The sequence below is a fragment of the Chenopodium album genome, chromosome 4, assembly GCF_948465745.1.
Source record: "Chenopodium album chromosome 4, dcCheAlbu1.1, whole genome shotgun sequence".
NCBI lineage: Eukaryota > Viridiplantae > Streptophyta > Magnoliopsida > Caryophyllales > Amaranthaceae > Chenopodium > Chenopodium album.
In genome coordinates, this window is record NC_137837.1 from 27894571 (window position 1) to 27913893 (window position 19323).

General features: G+C 41.8%; 1 non-coding gene across 1 annotated transcript; it reads right to left on the reverse strand.

Moving 5' to 3' along the window:
* Positions 1–5566: 5566 nt before the first annotated feature.
* Positions 5567–5672, reverse strand: LOC145629825 (small nucleolar RNA R71). Its single transcript, XR_014111959.1, has one exon. It is a non-coding gene; the product is annotated as a small nucleolar RNA R71 (small nucleolar RNA).
* Between the last annotated feature and the right edge of the window lie 13651 nt (positions 5673–19323).

Below are 19323 nucleotides of genomic sequence, written 5' to 3' on the forward strand. Positions count from 1 at the left end.
AGAAATAAAATAAGAAAACTTAGCATCTACATTAGGGTCAATGTTTACATAGCCTGTAATGTGATGGCCTATAGCTGCAACATAATTTGGTGCATGATTAGCTCTCGATACACATGGCAAGAAGAAACAACCTCAAAGTGAGCCAACAATTTCTTGATGTCATCCATTAGCAATTGTATTTTCCAAGGACAACGTGCTTTATCCTGCAAAATATTTATAATTAAAAGGTTATCACCTTCAATCAAAAGTTGTCGTATATTATGTTCAATAGCTAAGAGAAGACTGTTACAGAAAGCTGTAGCTTCTGCAATAATAGGAGTCGAGGTACCAAGATTATAAGCACGACTAACTACATTATTTCCTGTATAATCTCTAATAACAACTCCGGCTGACCCAAAGTTATTATGAACAGAACCATCAAAATTAATTTTGAAAACACCAGGGGCAGGAAGGGACCAAGCTACTTTGTGAAATTATACAGAATGCACAAATTTTGAGTTTGGCATTTGAGGCATGCTTGGTGATTTAAGACGGTGGGAAACTCGCCTTGTTTACATCTAGAGCTATCAATTTGGGTAAACGAGACGGGATTGGGTCGGGTAAGAGTTGGTTGGGTAAACTCGGGTTGGGTCAATTCAGATTAATGCTGTAACCTAAGCAGGTCGGGTTCGGGTTGGGTCATGCTTGAGTCGGGTCACGTCGAGTCATACATCTTATCGGGTTTGGGTTCGGTTTAGATCGTGTTAATATCAGGTTGGGTTACATTCGAGTCGGGTAAATAATAGGTCGGGTTTAATTAGGGTTTTCACAGGTTAAACGAGTTAGGGTAATTCTCGGGTACGAGTCGGATTCAAGTCAATAATTTGCAGGTTATAATCAAGTCAGGTCATTCTCGGGTTTCCGTTGGGTTTGGTTCAAGTCAATAAATTTGCGAGCTATAATCAGGTCGGGTCATTTCCAAGTCGGGTCATTCTTAGTTTCCAGTCGGGTTCGGATCAAGTCAATAATTTGCGGGTTATAATCAGGTCTGGTCACTTCGAAGTCGAGTTCGATTCAAGTCAATAATTTGCTGGTTACAATCAGCTCGGGTCATTTCAAAGTCGGGTCATGTTCAAGTCGGGTTTGGTTTAAATCAATAATTTGCGGGTTATGATGGTCATTTCAAAGTCGGGTCATATTTGGGTTCGGGTCAATTACTTCAACTCAATAATTTTCGGGTTAATCATTATCAATTACTTCATTTATTGTAAGAGAAATAATTTCAGATAAGCTTAAATTCGAGCTAATAAGTTTAAGTGAGATATACATAATAAATCCATCTTAATTACAATAAGATAGGTTTGGTTTAGATTTTAGAATATAAGTTCAACCCTATTCTAATCTATTCACTTTGATTCCACTCATTTTAGGAATAACACTTTCAGATTAGTTTATATTCGAGATGACATGTTCAAATAAGTTTAGATAAAATACAATAAGTTCATATAAATTCGCTTAAGATAAGATTGGTTTAGATAAGTTAAAATACAATAACTTTTTTTTTTTTTTTTTTAAAAAAAAACTTATTTTATTTGAAATTATCTAAACTTATTTATTTTTTATACGTTCACATCCGAGTTCTCGTTTTTCAACGGCATTTTTGTTTTGAAACATTTGAATGGCATAATAAACGAGCAATGGCAACATTAAACTATTATGATTTATTTTGGAGATATAATTATTTACTTTTGATTTCATTTCGAGCTATTTTAAATTACTTTAAATATGTTTTTTGAATTACTTTTGAATTTCTCTATTTACTTTTAAGATAGTTTGATTTACATTATGAATTTTTTTTTATTTACTTTCGACTGTTATGTAGACAATAATTCTAACTAGCCAATACCTTTTGTATGCATCATTTATTTGTGATATTAGAAAAAGGTGAGATTGTTATAAGTTGAAATAGAGCTTAGTTTTTGACATGTAGCTTATTTACTACTACATATACTTCTATTGATGTGATATTTACTTTTTATTTAGGAAAAATTGCTCCCATTAAACTGAACTTTACCTCGTCCGTCCAAATTAATCCCAACTTTCGTTTATTATCTATCACTCCCAACTTTAGGGGGTATTAATTTTTATTGCACCCAAATGACTTGCAACCGGTAAATCAGGTAAACATTTGTGAATTTTTTTTTGCACACATGTCAACATGTAATTGGTTGAGAAAAATAGAGAAAATAAAAAAAAAGAAAAGAAAAATGTAAAAAAAAAACTTAAAACTAACCAGCAGCTGCCCCACCACACGAACACCACATTCACCACCACACGAACACCATCGACGCACACCACAACACCACCACCGATGGCCGAAAATGGCCGATGTTGGGGCTCAATACCCTAATCCGGTCGATTTTGTGGCCGATTTCGTGGCTGGGCTGTTGGGGAGGGGTTTTCGAGGTTGCCTGGGTTGCTGGGGAGGGGTTTTCGAGGGGGATGAGGGGTTTTCGAGGGTGGCTGGCTGTTGGGGAGGGGTTTTCGGGGGTGGGGGAAGGGAAGGGGTGGATGGGCGGCGGTTTCCGGCAGCGGGGAAGGGGTTTTCGGGGGTGGGCGCGAATTTCCGGCGGGGTAGGGGTGGTGATGGAGTGTTTTCTGGGAATGGGGGGTGGTGACTGGGTTTGGTAGTTTTTTTTTATTTTTTATTTTTTATTTTTTTTCTTTTTAAATTTTTTTTTTTTGGACCTATCACGTGTTGACATGTGTCTAGGTAACTTGCTACATCAAGTTGGATGACCCGTTGGGTGCAATAGAAATTAATACCCCCTAAAGTTGGGAGTGATAGATAATAAACGAAAATTGGGATTAATTTGGGCGGACGAGGTAAAGTTCAGATTAATGGGAGCAATTTTTCCTTTATTTTTTTTGAATAACTTTTGGGTGTTTTATATTTACTTTTATAGATAATAACCTATATAGGAATCGAATCTACAACTCCATGCATCCGCATAGTGCTCTACCACTTGAGCTAATAGGTTTACTTTAAAGTATTTTTTATTCACTTCAGTGTCTTTTTTATTTACTTTTTTCACACAAAATACCACTTGAGCTAATCTGATGTGTTGGATACAGTAAAGTGTATGGAACCTTAACCGGTCCCTCGTGATTTTTAAGTATCTTGTCGTTGTTCCTATTTGTGTTATTCTTTTCAATATATGATAGCATCATTGAAAATCTCTGGAATGCAGCAAGTAGTTTAGTCCACTTAGGGGTATCCTGTTGTACAAGGTAGATCTCATCTGTGGAGTGACACGAAAAAATTTCAACTAATGAAACTCCGAGGAGTGTCGGAAAAACTGGGTTGTTATTGTTTTATGAAAGGCTCTCTCAAAATCAGACTTGAGCTCAACGTATTTTGGAGTGCGTGGTTGAGGCATGAACCGCCTGGTTACAGTAGGCCAGTTTGGGAGGTATCCTGCATAAGGATACTGCCCGATAGCAGCATGGAGTGCAGAAGCAACCCACTTGATAATGGTGCATGTGTTTGTAAGATCATGCCTGGGTTTTCATTTCTGACCACCATGGTTCATCTTTCTTATCACCATGGTTCATCTTTCTTATCACCACTACATAGTAGATTTCTTTCCACCATGATTGAAGTTCAGAATCTTATTCTACTAGGCCTTATGTTGGGTAGTTGTAAGAGTAGTAGTCATACACCCATGTCTCAATTGAAGATTAGATTTCTAGTGCGTCAACTACAAATGGATAATCCTCAATCAATAACTTTAGACCATGGGGTTGGCTGGAATCCTCAACTGCTACCATTCTGAAAAGATGCAGAACAAATGTGTCAGACTTCATAGGCGGCTTATTTCAACATCGTAGTCTTTGCTCTAGGAGGCCCTCGATCCTGTTCTCCGCCTTCGACAATAAACAATAGGAATGTGACCGAAAAAAAAGATCAGATCAACCTAGTTGAGGCTACAACAGCAGCTAAATGCAGACCTGAAAAAAATTGTGACAGAAAAATCAGTTACTTTAACTTTAAAGTCTAATGTGGCACATCCGAGGGGCTTGATTTCTGATAAGTGGTTTATTTGACCACTTATTGTGTTAATTTAGACCCGTTTTTGAATGAAAATGTTTTGTCTCGGCCTTGTCCCCTCTTGGTTTGTGTTTGTCCATGTTTTGCAGGTCTATTGACTCAATTTGGCAAGCATTCAATGCATGGTTTGTGTTCAAGGCAAGGAAATTAGAGAATGGAGAGGGCGCTCCAGGGAAGCGGGCGTGCACCTCTCCTGGAGCGACCGCTCCTCAACTTCAGCAACAATCTGCCCAAGTTCAGAGTCTGTTAGGAGCGGGCGTGCTCTTGACCAGGAGCGGGTGCTCCTCCCTTTGAAGTTGAATTCTGCCTATGCTGTGGAGTAGGGGAGCGGGCGTGCACCCTGTGAGGAGCGGGTGCTCCTCCTTGACACTTTCAAATCTGAATTTTCATTGAAGCATCTGGAGAGGGCGTGCAGCAGAAAGGATCCCATTGCTAAACTAATGAGGAATCTAAGTTTAGTAGTGTGAGTTGTTTCCTAATTGCATGAGGTTGATCTTACATATAGTCCTTGCTATATCTTGTCTATTTTACTCCCCGTTTGTCTATTTTCCTTGGTTGAGTGGATCCCATTCCCTACTGTCCTTAATCTATTGATTTAGAACCATAGTTTGTTTGTCTTCTTGATGAACCCCAATTCACCATTGACTTCGAATTAGCTTAAGTGTTAAGATCTTTGGCAACCATATCCCGTTCCTTATGGACCGAACTCTTACTTGTCATTATGATTGGTTTGTAAGGTGTTTGTTAATAAATGTGTTTGATTGAGTGTGGAATGTGCGATCGTTCTAACGCCCATCAAAATGGCGCCGTTGCCGGGGAACGGTGCTGTTGATTGCTAATTGATTACTTGAGTCTAGTTCACCATAAAACAACAAAAATTCAAAAAGATTATTTCTTTTTTTTTTGCTACACTTGTTACTAATTGCGTTTATTGAGAGTGTATGCGCAGAACTCATAACAGGATCTTGGTACCTTACGATCCCGAGGTTGAGCAAACTTATAAAAGGAGAAAGAGAGCCGGTTCTAGGCCGTTTACTACTCCCCCAACTAGAGAGACCAATTTCGAGGAGGATCGAGATCAAATGGATGACGTGGAACCACCACCTCAAATACCTTTAAAGGAGTTGGGAACTCCGGGAGCTTATAGAGCTTCAAGCGGCATTGCTTCATCCGTTACTCAAGCCAAAGAATTCGAGATTCGGCCCGCAATGATTAATTTGATTGAAAGGAGGCAATATAGTGGAGCAAAACATGAGAGCCCTCTTGCACACTTGAACGAGTTCGAAAAATATTGCAACACGATCAAGGTAAATGGGGTAACTCAAGAGTTTGTGAGACTAAAGGTATTTCCTTTTTCTTTGATAGGAAGGGCTCTTGAATGGCTTGAGAAAGAGGTGAGGCCTAACTCCTTGAGAACTTGGGACGAGGTCACCACGGCTTTCTTAGGGAGATTCTATTATCAAAAGAAGATGGCCGAGGCAAGGGCTTTGATCCAAGGTTTCCGTCAAAAAGCTAGTGAAACCATATATGAAGCATAGGAACGATACAAGGAATATCAAAGGGAGTGCCCTCATCATGGAATTCCGTCATATCAAGTGCTTCAAATTTTCTATGGGGGCTTGAGCCCACAAGGAAAGACTAGCTTGGATGCGGGAGCGGGTGGCCCGATTATGAACAAGACGGAGGAGCAAGTCATAGAGATAATTGAGGATGTGGTGAGGCACCACATGGATTGGCAAGAAGGATAGAGAGAGTCTCTAAAAAAGGGAGGAAATGCGGTTTACTCCGTTGATCACCTTAATGCCATCAACAATTTGACTTCCCAAATCGCCAACCTTGGAAAGGAGATGACGTCCATCAAGGCAAAACTAGAGACCTCTAGTTCAACACAAGAGCATCCCTCCCAATCTAAGGGGAGAGGTATGAATTCTAACTCTGCTCCCTCTACTTTTAATAACATGCCTCATGGATGTTTGTTTTGTGAAAATTGTGGGTCATATGACCATGATACCTCTTCTTGTAATTATGATTCCCAACCTCAACCCCAACCCCAATACGAAGATGGTAATGAAAATGAAAATGAACAAGTCAATGCCTTGTCTTATGATAATAGACATAGGAATGACAATCAAAGATACTTACCACCAAATCGAAGAGAACAAGGGGGGAATTCCTATAACCAAAGAGGAAATGATTACGATTACCATAACCAAAATCAATGGGGAAATAGGAACCAAAGGGACCAAAATCCCCAAGGTAACTACAACCAACAAAGTGGTTATGGTAACCATAATCATAATAATCAAGGAAACTATGGGAATCAAGGGCAATCTCACCAAGGGGGAAACTCTAATAATCGGAATAATTGGAACAACAATAATAATAGAGGTTCTTCTAATCAAAATGAGTCCAATTCGAATGTTAGAGGTAATAGAGCTTCCCAAGACAACTACTATGCACAAGCACCACATAGTAGGTCTAGCTTGGAGAAAATGATGGAAAGTCAAACTAAAATGTTCAATACTTTCATGGCCTCTAGTGAAAAGAAATTTAGTGAAGTCATGACCCGTAATAAAATGCTTGAGACACAAATTTCTCAATTGGCCAATGCTTTGAAGGAAGGGACTAACACTTCTAAACTACCACCCCAAGGACTAGATCCTAAGAGGCCCGTAAATGCTATATCAACAAGGAGTGGTAAAGTGTTGGAAGAAAGTGTTCCTAAAAAAAGCAATGAGAGAATGAACATGAGTGAGCCTCCCCTTAAAAGTGATTTTGAATAAGAGAGAGCAAAACCATGAGAATGAAAAAGAGAAAGAATGTGAGAAAGAAAAAGAATTTGAGAAAGAGAAAGATTTTGAAAAAGAGAGTGAAGAAAGAAGAGAAAAAGAGAGAGAAACAAAGCAATTGCAAAAGCTACCATATCCTCACAAATTTGTTAGAAACAAATTAGATGTGCAATTTGGAAAATTTCTTCAAACATTGAAACAAATTCACCTTTCAATTCCTTTTACCGATGCTATCAAGCAAATGCCTAACTATGCTAGGTTTTTGAAAGATATTTTCAGTGTAAGGAGAAAGTGTGAATTGGTTGAAACGGTGAGTCTCACCGAGAATTGTAGTGCAATTATCATGAACAAGATGCCACCCAAATTGAAAGACCTCGGTAACTTTTCTATCCCATGTGCAATATACAAGATGCAAATTGATAATGCTTTGTGTGACCTAGGGGCTAGTGTTAGCCTAATGCCATACTCGGTATGCCAAAGACTTGGGATATGGGAACTTCTACCCACCAACATTACCCTACAATTGGCCGATCGCTCTATTAAATTCCCAAAGGGTAAGGTAGAGGATGTTCCTCTAAGGGTGGGGAAGTTTGTAATCCAGGTGGATTTTGTTGTGTTAGAGATGGATGAAGATGTTAACATTCCAATAATTCTAGGAAGACCTTTTCTTGCTACTTCGGGTGCTTTAATAGATGTTAAAAGTGCTAAAATTTCACTAAAAGTAGGAGATGAGGTGATAGAATTTGATTTAAATGAGAGCATGAAATATCCAAGCTCTAGTCTTGATAATTGTATGATGATTGATACTATTGATTATATTGTGACTTCTATGCATGAGCACTTGCTCACTACTAACGATGCCCTTGAGAATGTCCTTTTGAATAAGGAAAAGATAGGTGAGCAAGGCAAGGAGATGACATTGTATGAAGAAATGCTTGAAGGAAGTACGAAAGAAAGCATTGAGCAAGTATGCATGGGAATCACAAGCAATGATGCTTTGGAAATAGCTATCTCAAGAGAAGGTAAGGGTGTTCCAATGGTAGAGTTAAAACCTCTACCATTACACCTAAGCTATGAGTTTTTGGGTCCTAATTCAACTTTTTCGGTAATAGTGAATTCTTCTTTGAACGAGTGCCAAACTCAAATGTTATGTGGTATTTTAAGAAACCACCAAGGTGCTTTGGGCTATACCATTGATAACCTCAAAGGTATTAGTCTCGCTTTATGTATGCACCACATAACACTTGAGGAGGGTGCTAAGCCTTCCATTGAGAGGTAAAGGAAACTCAATCCTCAAATGGGGGAGGTGGTGAAGAAAGAAATCACCAAACTCCTTGATGACGACATCATCTTCCCCATTTCGAGTTCTAGATGGGTTTCCCCCGTTCATGTGGTCCCTAAAAAGGGAGGAATGACCGTAGTTGAAAATGAGAATGGTGATCTTATTTCAACTAGAACGGTGATCGGTTGGAGGATGTGCATAGACTATAGACGTCTAAATGCATCCAATAAAAAGGATCACTTTCCTCTTCCTTTTATCGACCAAATTCTTGAAAGACTAACAAAGCACAAGTATTATTGCTTTCTTGATGGTTATACGGGTTTCTTTCAAATCCCCATAAACCCGGATGATCAAGAGAAGACAACTTTTAATTGTCTATAAGGTACTTTTGCATATAGGAGAATGTCGTTTGGACTTTTCAATGCACCGACAACCTTTCAAAGGTTCATGATGAGTATATTTGGAGACATGCTTGAAGCCAAAATGGAAGTGTTCATGGATGATTTCTCGGTTGGGGGCCTTTAATTTGAAGATTGTTTGTCCAATTTGGGCAAATGCTTAGCAAGATGTGAGAAGGTCAACTTGGTCCTAAATTGGAAAAAATGTCACTTCATGGTTGAAGAGGGAATCGTCCTTGATCACAAGATATCAAGCAAGGGGATTGAGGTCGACAAGGCCAAAGTTGAAGTGATTGAAAAATTGCCACCTCCAATTAATGTGAGAGGAGTAAGATCCTTTTTGGGGCATGCCGGGTTCTACAGGAGATTTATCAAGGATTTCTCACAAATTGCTAGACCCCTAAATGCTCTTCTTCAAAAGGATGCCATCTTTATTTTTGATGAAAAGTGTCTTCAAGCTTTCAACAAATTAAAGGAGGCTTTGATCTCTACTCCAATCGTGCAAGGGCTAAGATGGGATTTGCCGTTTGAACTTATGTGCGATGCTAGTGATGTTGCAATTGAAGGGGTGTTGGGACAAAGAATTGAGAAGAAACTTCACGTCATTTACTACATGTCCAAGACCTTGAATGAAGCTCAACGGAACTATACCACAACGGAGAAGTAGTTTCTTGCCGTGGTGCATGCTTTTGAGAAGTTTTGGAACTACCTAATTGGTTCCAAAACTATTGTTTATACCGATCATGCGGCTATTAGGTACCTTGTGGCAAAGAAAGAGTCCAAACCTCGTCTTCTTCGATGGGTCTTGTCTCTCCAACAATTTCATGTTGAAATCCGGGATAAGAAAGGGGCCAAAAATGTGGTTGCGGACCATCTTTCCCGATTAGAGAATGTGAAATCTAGTGATGATAAAATTCCCATTTGTGATGAATTGAGAGATGATGTGCTCTATATCTTGAATGAGAAGGAGCTTCCATGGTTCGCCGACTTGGTGAACTATTTGGCTTGTGGAGAATTCCCTCCCGATTTCTCCAAAACCAAAGGAAGAAGCTAAAAAGGGAAGCAAGGCACTATGTGTGGGATGACCCCATTCTCTACAAGAGAGGAGTAGATGGTTTGCTCCGTAGGTGTGTTCCGGATGAAGAAGTGCAAAATGTGCTCAAGATGTGTCATTTCGATCCTTGTGGAGGGCATATGGGAGCAAACAAAACAGCATTGAAGGTTTTGCATAACGGGTTGTGGTGGCCTCACATCTTTAAGGATGCTTGGGGGTTTGTGAAGACTTGTGACCGGTGTCAACGAACCGGCAATATATCCAAGCGAAACGAGATGCCCCAACAACCGATTCTTGAGCTAGAGGTATTTGATGTGTGGGGTGTTGATTTCATGGGGCCATTCCCTACTTCTTATGGAAATCAATACATCCTTGTGGCGGTCGATTACGTATCAAAATGGGTTAAAGCCATTGCCTCCCCAACTAATGACCACAAGGTAGTCATGAAGATGTTCAAGAAAGTCATATTTCCAAGATTCGGAATTCCTAGAGCAGTGGTAAGTGACAACGGTTCACATTTCGTTCATAGTGCTTTTCAAAAGATGGTAAGAAAGCACGGGGTTCACCAAAGATTCGGCCTTACCTATCATCCACAAACTAGTGGGCAAGCGGAAGTGTCCAACCGTCAAATTAAATTAATCCTTGAGAAGACGGTTGCAAGGAATAGGAAGGATTGGTTGGAAAATCTTGATGACGCTCTATGGGCATATAGGACGGCATACAAAACCCCAATAGGCACAACTCCATATCGTCTTGTGTATGAAAAATCTTGTCATCTACCAGTGGAGCTTGAACACCGAACTCAATGGGCAATCAAGAAGATTAACTTTGACTTGGCTAGCGCGGGAGAGCAAAGATGGCTTGATTTGCATGAGCTTGAAGAGCTAAGATTGGAAGCCTATGAGTGTGCTAGCAACTATAAGAATCGCACTAAGGATTTCCACGACCGGAACATTGAAAAGAAAGCAATTCTAAAAGGCAATAAGGTACTCCTCTACAACTCTAGGATGAAATTGTTTCCCGGGAAACTTTTATCAAGGTGGAGTGGACCTTTTGCTGTCAAGGAAGTGTTTCCTCATGGAGCCGTGGAAGTTTGGGATATGGACGGCAAGAGATCTTTCAAGGTGAATGGGCATCGCCTCAAGCTTTACTACGAGGGTGCTCATGTAGGTGTTTTAGAATCAACTCAATGTAATCTTCTTGATTGCTATTGACGTTAAAGAAGCGCTTTCGGGAGGCAACCTGAGTAAAAAAAAAAGAAGAAAAGGAAAAAAAAGGGGGGGGGGGAGTGAGAAATAAAATGATGAATGAGAGAGGAAAAGAATAAGAGTGTTGGGAATATCTGATTTTGGCTAATATTGTTGAATTTATGTTCTTGTAGTTTTGATATAGGAACTTGAAGCAAAAAGAGCCGAGGAAAACAAAAACAGGAAGCTGTTAACAGCTTGGAGCGGGCGCTCTTATCACTAAGCACGCCCGCTCCAAGCTAAATGAGAGAAACAGTGGACTTCAAGACTATTAGGAGCGGGCGCTCCTGGAAAACTGCACGCCCGCTCCTAACGTTCCGTACAAAACAGAAGCTTCAGGTATCTTAAGGAGCGGGCGCTCCAACAGACCTGCACGCCTGCTTTGTGCTGGATTAGAAATCAGAACCAAAGAACTGCATTAGTTCGGGCGCTCCAAACCTACAGCACGCCCGCTCCTGTCTAGGTTAGCAAAAACAGGGAAGTGGAATAAGGTTTGGAGCGGGCGCTCCACAACATCAGCACGCCCGCTCTATTCTGGGGTTCCAATCCAATGTCATAATATAAGAAAAGAGCGGGCGCTCCAAACCTACAACACGCCCGCTCTGATCTGGGTTGCCAAATCAGGTTTCACTTCTCAACATTGGAGCGGGCGCTCCACAAGCATTGCACGCCCGCTCCTGGCCAATGCCGTAGCCAAACTTTTATAAGGATCGGGCGCTCCCCTTCACCTGCACGCCCGCTCCTAGCTGGGACAGGAAAAAAAAAACAGAATCCCTTATGCAGTTTTGAGCGGGCGCTCCTTCCTCTCTGAACGCCCGCTCCTACCTGTCCGGGTAAAAAAAAAGGGGGGGGGTGAGATTTTTTTTATCTCTTTTTACCCTTTTCCCCTCATTCATCACCACTCATTTAAACTTTCATACTCTCTCTCCTCCTTCCCATCTACTTCTCTCTCTAAAAACCTCATATTCTCCAACTTCTCTCTTCAATTTCATCATAAATCTCAATATTTTTCACTAAAAATTCACAAAATCCTCTTCTCCACTAAATTCTCTATCCAACAACACAAAATTTACACAAATTCGAGCACAAAAATTTCAAACCCTAGAGCACCACCATTGAAAATCGAAGGAAAATTTGGATTTTTCAAGGAATTGGAGCAAAGGAAACAAGAATCGAGCAAAACTTGGAAGTTCTAGAGTATTTTCATACTCTAGTTGGTATATTCTACTTCCCTACTTCACTTTCCCTCTTCAAGCTTTTCAAATTTGTTTATTTCATAAACATTGTGTAATTAGTTGCATGATTAGGTGATTTCAAACAAATATGGTTGCTAATTGAAAATTGTTGGTGGAAAATTGTGATTGATTGTTGGAGTAGTGAAATTGTGATTGAAAAATTGCATGAGTGTGGTGAATTTGTGCATGTGATTGGTGTGAACTTGAAGTTCATTGTTGATTGTGAAATTGTGTGTTGGAAAATCCTTGTTGGTTGTGTTGGTATATATATATTGAGTTCTTGAAACAGGTACTTGGATTAATTTGGGGGTTTGAAGTTAAGGAGGTTGTGTTTGGTGCATTTTGGTGTTTGTGTGAGGTGTATTGAGTGACCCTTTTAATCCTTATTCCGCATTTGTCAAAATGGAACTAAGATTATTTGGAGGTGCGGCAAGAAAGAAGAGAAAGACTTCCGGCATCCAAATACCCGAAAACCAAAACCAAAGCCAAACACAAAACCAAGACAATGGTCCTCCTCCCATCAGAATTCCCGAAAAATTGAAAAAGTATCACTCCGAGCTTTCAAAACGAAAAATCCTTCCTACGAGATTTTATGACCAAAAAGCTTGCCATCTCTTAGGTGTAGATGAAGGAATTCGGCGAGTGGCCGATAATTTTGGATGGTTAAACTTCCACAAGAAGACTACGAATTGATCACTCTCGAGTTCCTTTCAACCCTAACCATGCGCCGAATCAATGGTGAGGGAGAGCCTCTTGAGTGTGAAATTAAGTTTCAACTTTTCAATCAAGAAAAGACTTTAACCTTAACTCGCCTCAATGAAATATTTGAGTGGCCCGTATATAATCAAATAGACAACCCCGATAGTTTCTACCTTTCTAGCTACGAAGAGCAAAATTGGTGGAATACTATTGCGGGGTATCCTAATTTCACCACCCGGTCTAGCCATGCTAGCCACATTGTCCACCCCGTACTCCGTATATTCATGAGAATTATGGGGTACGCTTGTTTCTCGAAACAAGATCTCGGGAAGCTAACAAAAGAGGAGATCAAATGCCTCTTTATAGCTTCCCGATTTGAGGGAGACCTTGAGGGTAATGTGAATATGGGATACTTGTTTATCCAAAGGTGCATTGAGATTAAGAGGAGTACGGAGTTGAGAGGGGAGATAAAATGTGGTGGGATGATCACAATAATTGCCAAGGCTTTGGGTTTCACTAATTGGGTTGAGCAATTGACCCCGGTGAACGGGTCCAATGCCCTTGACATTCCCGGACTTGCCTTAACGCAAATGCTTATGGAACTCCGTGATAATGTGAACACATACTCTTGGTTCATCAAGGGTAAGCACCGTTGCATTCTCCCTAATGTGGCGGTAATGAACACCGTGGGGAACACTTGGCAAGTGCCAATTGAGCCACTCCCCGTGAATGTTCCCGACCTTGACCAACCATCTTAACCTTGCCTCCATGGTATTTCTACCATTCCTAGGTTTTTGGGCGGCTCCTCCTCTTCTTCTTCCTCCTTCGACCTTGAATCGACCTTTCACCATCTCAATCTAACCAACCAAAGAATTATGCAGGAAAATGAATATCAAAGCTATGTGTCTCAAATGTCCTATCAAAACCAAGTTGAGAGGGGAGACTTTCTCCCCTATGTCAACTATCCTCACCGCCCCGTTCAAGAGGGGCCGGTTCCGGGTTGGAACAACAACCAACCCACCTACTCTTATTGGCAAGGACCTCGTAGCTCCATTTTGGAGTTATAATCCTTCCCTCCCTACGATCTTCCTCCATACGTGGATCAACCTTCCTTTTTCGGCGATGTAGACCTCAACTATAACTACATGCCATCGCCGCCTAGGGAGGATGATCGGGAGTAGCCTTTAGACATTTGTTTTTACCGTTCCCTTCTCTTCTTTCCCCATCATGTGTAACACCGAGGCCAGTGTCGAGTTCTAGCTTGGGAGGGGGGGAGATGTTTCTCATTGTGTCCATCTATCGTGGGAACGGTAATCAAATGTCTAGCTTGGGGGAAGTCTTGGGGTCTTTGTGTCTAGGGTAATTTTCAGTTTTGATAGGAAATGTGCTTTCATGTGATGCTATTTTGTACAATGTATGGAGAAATTTGAGTTTGTATGTGGAATGTTTGGCATGAAAGGCTTAGCTTAGCCTTTGGGACTTGTGGTAGGATTCATGTGTTATTATGTTCTAGATTGCATGCCTATTTTAGGATTGGTTGTGCTCTTTTCTCGATTTTATGGCATGCCTAGGCTAGAACAATTGCATAATGATGTTTTTGTCTCACTTCTCCTTATGTGTGTGCTATATGGAGCATCTTATCTATGGCTTTGATATTATTATGCTTTGGTTGGTTTGCTTGTTAGTTGGTATCATGGGTTGATTGGCATTGTCCTTGGCTTTTCTTGATGATTTTTTATGATGATTTGTGTGGATTTATGATGATGGTTTTCCCTAATATCCAAATTTCTTTTTCTTATCCTCTAACATCCAAATTCCCTAATATCCAAAACCCTAATATCCAAATTCTTTAATTAGTTTTCCTTTCCCCCATTTTCAGCTTTCTAAAAAAAAATAAAAATAATAAAAATAAATAAAAATGAGCTTCTAAAAAAAAAAGAGAGTTTTTTTGCCTTTGATCGGTTTGCAATGATGATATTGGATTTTATGTGATGGATGTTTGTTTTCTTTTTGTAATAAAATTTCGAGCATGGTTTAGATGCCCTTGGTTGAACATAGAATTGGTTAGTTTAGGCTAGTGTGAGAATAACTTTGCCGAATGTACGAGACTTAAAGTCTAGGTTGGTGGTAAGATGGTGTCGCCCATCTCAAAGGAATTTGATCCTCAATGTTAGTATTTGATCCCACATTGTTTAAAAAAAAAACGGTGAGGTTTTAATATTTTTCAAGCCTACTACATTTTTCATGAGTGGCAAGGATCCTCTTTGATTTAGTACCTAGATTGAGAACTTGAGTCTCAACTCCCAAGACCGCGGCCTAAACTACTCTTAGTATTGATGAAGGTTGTCATGTGTTGATAATTCACAAAAGTTAAGGCGTATCACTTTTGTTTCCTTAGTTCATCCTTTAAGTTGATTGTATTTAGTAGTTAGTGATGTATATATCCAAGTTTGTTTCCTAAAAAAAAAATGAAAAAAATAAAAATGAAAAGAAAAAAAAAAGTGAAAGAAAGGAAGAAAAGAAGTGATGAAATGTCACCCCCCCTAGAAATTAAACAAGCTTAGGGGTGTGTTTTTATTTCAATTCATTCATGGTTTGTAGCATGGGTCAAAATTAGGAACCTCTTAGGGTTTGTTCTTAATGATATACATTTTAGTTTGGCTTAAATTGCAAAACACTTCTAGTTCTATCTATGCCTTAACTTTGTGTCGTAGTCCTTGAGTCTTGTAATGATTAGGAGAGGAGTGGAAGCCTTTGTCGGTGGAGGGAGTTGATTCACAAGCATATGGAGAGGGTACTCTTTCATTGAGATGTCGAGTGTTTGAAACCCGCTTTATCTATGTTTTTCCGGCTCCTTCGAGGAGTCACGAAACACTACCATTAGGGGGGATTAGAACTTTTTGATAGGGACGCGGTAAGATATGTTGTGTTTAGGGTAAAAATACCCTAGACACGTGGACCGATGAGAGGAGGCCACTTGTCGAGTTCAGGATGGCCCACGTGGCTTAATATCCTCTTGACACGTGGCCCCCTTAGATACATCTTTGAAATGGCGGCCTTCAAGGGCCCAAATCCCAAGAAGCGTCGTAAAACGGCGCAACCCACTGAAATTTAGGTCAAGTGACCTAGATAGGGGCACGTTCTCCAATGACCCTATAAATAGGGAGATATTTCCCCATTTTGAGGACACATTCAATCATTTATTACACCTACATTCTCTCTCATCAGAGAAACACCTGAGCTTGGAATCCAAGAAGATCCCCACCTAAATTTCCGTACTCTTTATTTCCTTTCAAGTTACTAACTTGACCTTCGGAGGCGGAGCTCCAACCACCCGGAGTCTCCGTTGTTTTGCAGGTGCAACTCAGCCGGACCAGACTTTGTGACGTAACTCTCCCGAGGGACAAAAACACCCAAAACATTTGGCGCCGTCTATGGGGAGAGTACCTTGAAGATGGTTCAAGAGTCTGTACCACCCCCTAAGCATCTGGGCGATGACCCGGAAGTTTTTACAGACCAGGAGGATGAAGATCCTCAAGTTGAAGCTTATACAGCCGATGATGGCTCTCTAATAACTAAGCGCATCCGGCACAAAGACACTCTGGAGCGGGGTGCCACCTAGGAGGGTATAAATCGACCCCCTGGGCAGCCGGAAGGGGAAACCCACACGGCAGCTGGATCAGCTCCTGTCACCCGAGACGAACTCATGAGGTTCATGACAAGTTTCAAGGGTGAAATCAAAGATCTGATCACTAAGAGCTGGGCTGGCCCAAGTATGGGTCAGTCGGCCAAGAAGACTCCTCTGGAAAAGGGGAAGTCAATCAGAGATCGGCAGCCAACTTCTCATCCAAAGGAAAAGGCAGCCGAGACCATTGATTGGTAAAAAATTCTTCTTCCTAAGAGGAATACCAACAACACCCGCCGGACTCAACAGCCGGTGGGAAGCAAAAAATCAACTCTTGATGCCCGGGAGATCATCAACCGGAAGAGAAATCAACAGTTGTCTGAGTCGGCTTCTACGTCGAATTTTCCAGACATCTTCAACAATACTTCTGCAGGGAATGCACTTTCCTTGCATGAGAGTTAGACAGGCGGTAATACCGTCCACTCCGGCCCTCAGATGATCGGGACTGCACCATATGTACCTTCTTAGGTCTACGGTCAGTACCCACCTTACTATATGCAGCCGGCCTTCTTCCGAGGTCAGGCGGCATATCACAATGTCCAGCCACTAGACTGGCAGCTCCGTATGCTTCGCCTGGGTGAACAATCTTCTGCGTTCACCCGGGAGATAACCGAGGCGGCACAGCCGGCCAAGGTTAAGAATGTATTGGTAGGTACCTATGATGGTACCACCAACCCGGAAGATCACCTCATGGCTTACACCAACCTCATGTACTTACAAGGGTTGGATGATGCCACTTGGTGTCGATGCTTCCCGGCTACGTTGAAGGGCATTGCCCAACAATGGTTTGGAAATTTGCCAGCCGGGTCCATTGATAGTTTCAGGAAGCTTGCCTTCCTGTTTGCTTCAAACTTCTCAATGAACATCCCTACTAAGAAAACAAGCCTAGACTTGAGCACCATTAAGCAGGGGGAGAGAGAAGGGCTGCGCTCCTATGTCAGGCGGTTCAATCTGATTAGAATTCAGATTCAAGGACTGTCTGATGAGGTAGATTTTACAGACTTTTTCAAGGGTCTGAGAGACGGGTCGACTTTTAAGTTTGACCTAGTCAGAAAAGGGGCTTTCACTTTACAGGCAGCCCTGAGGGAGGCGGAAAGCTATATTTAAGCAACCGACCTCTGTACGCCTGGTAATCAGTCGGACTCCAGGAAGTCTGACAAAAAGAAAGATAGCCGGCCTGCTTAGCCGGCCAAAAAGAAAGAAGAGAGCAAGAAAAGAAAAGAAGTCTGGGCGGTTAGTAACTCTGATCAGCCGTCCCAGAAGAAGAAAAAAGAATTTAAACCGTACGTCCCTAAGTACGAGTTTAACAAGGACTGCAACTCCATCCTCATGGAAATTAAGGACCGAATGTCCATAGAGAAGCCGAATCTAATGAAAAGTTCCATTCAATCAAGGAATAAAAACAAATTATGCCAATACCATGAGGAAGTTGGCCATGACACCAACGACTGCTTCAGCCTTCAACGGGCGTTGGACCGTTTGGTTGACAAGGGGATGTTAAAGTCCTACATTTCTAAGTCCAAAGGGACTAATAAGAAGAATCCGGGGCAGTCGTCTAAGACCCCCCAGCCTGCTAGTAACTCGGACACTGACAAGGAGCCGGTCTACACAATAGCAGGCGGGTTCTCATGCAGTGGCCCTACCATCCGGGGGACCAAGAGCCATCTTCGAAAGATGGACAAAGATGATGATGAGCAGGCATCTGCAAGCTCCTCCTTCCCAGACGTCCTGATCACTGAGAAGGACAAGGGCAGCGTCCGCCGTCCGCATGATGACCCGGTCGTCATTGAATATAAGGTTGCCAACCAGCTGGTAGGATGGATCCTTATTGACACCGACAGCTCATCAGACATCATCAGCCTCCGGTTCCTGCAAAAGCTGAAATACAATGACAGCAGCATGCATCCGGTTACCCACCGCTTGGTTGGTTTTGGGGGTGGAATGGTTTACCCAGTCGGAAGGGTTGATTTACCAATCCGGCTGGGTGAGAAGGGAAAAGGGCGACACCTAGTCGTCAAGTTCTTAGTCGTTGAGGAGCTGACCGCCTACAATATTATTTTGGGCCGGCCAACCCTCAACGAAGCCAAGGCTGTAATCATCCCTTCCCTCATGCTCATCAAGTATGAGAGGGATGACAGCTCTGTTGGTTCCTTTAATGGGGATCAGAAGACGGCCCGGGAGTGCTATCTGTCAACCGTTAAAGATACTGTGGCCCCAGACGGCCAGGAACCAATAGACCTTGACAATGTCAAGGATGCCGACCAAGTACCAGCCCCACCAGCAGCCGGGAAGAAAAGAAAGGCACCTCTGCCGGTGGAGGTGAAGAAAGAGAAAAAATAGCAATCACTGACCGGTGAACGGTCAGATGAGCTGCGTCCCCAACCGGCTGGAGAAAATGTTGATATACCTCTGGACGACAGCCGTCCGGAGCGTACTGTGAAGGTTGGGACGGTTGCTTATGCTAAGTTGGGTGCAGACTTGCACCTTCTGCTGAAGGAATTCAAAGACATTTTTTGCCTTTGAAGTGGAAGAGATTCCAGGCGTCAGCCCGGATCTTGCTGTCCACAAACTCTCCGTGGACCCAAAAAAGAAGCCCATCCGGAAAAAGAAAAGAAATCACGAAGAGGAAAGAAGTTAGGCGGCAGCTGTCGAAGTTAAAAAGCTGTTAGACGTTGGGTTCATTTGGCCATGTAATTTCCCCGACTGGGTGGCGAATGTTGTGCTTGTAAAGAAGCCGAATGGTACTTGGCGTATGTGTGTTGGTTACACAGACCTCAACAAGGCATGTCCCAAAGACTGTTATCCGCTTCCTAAGATCGAAAGTCTGGTCGATTCGACAGCCGG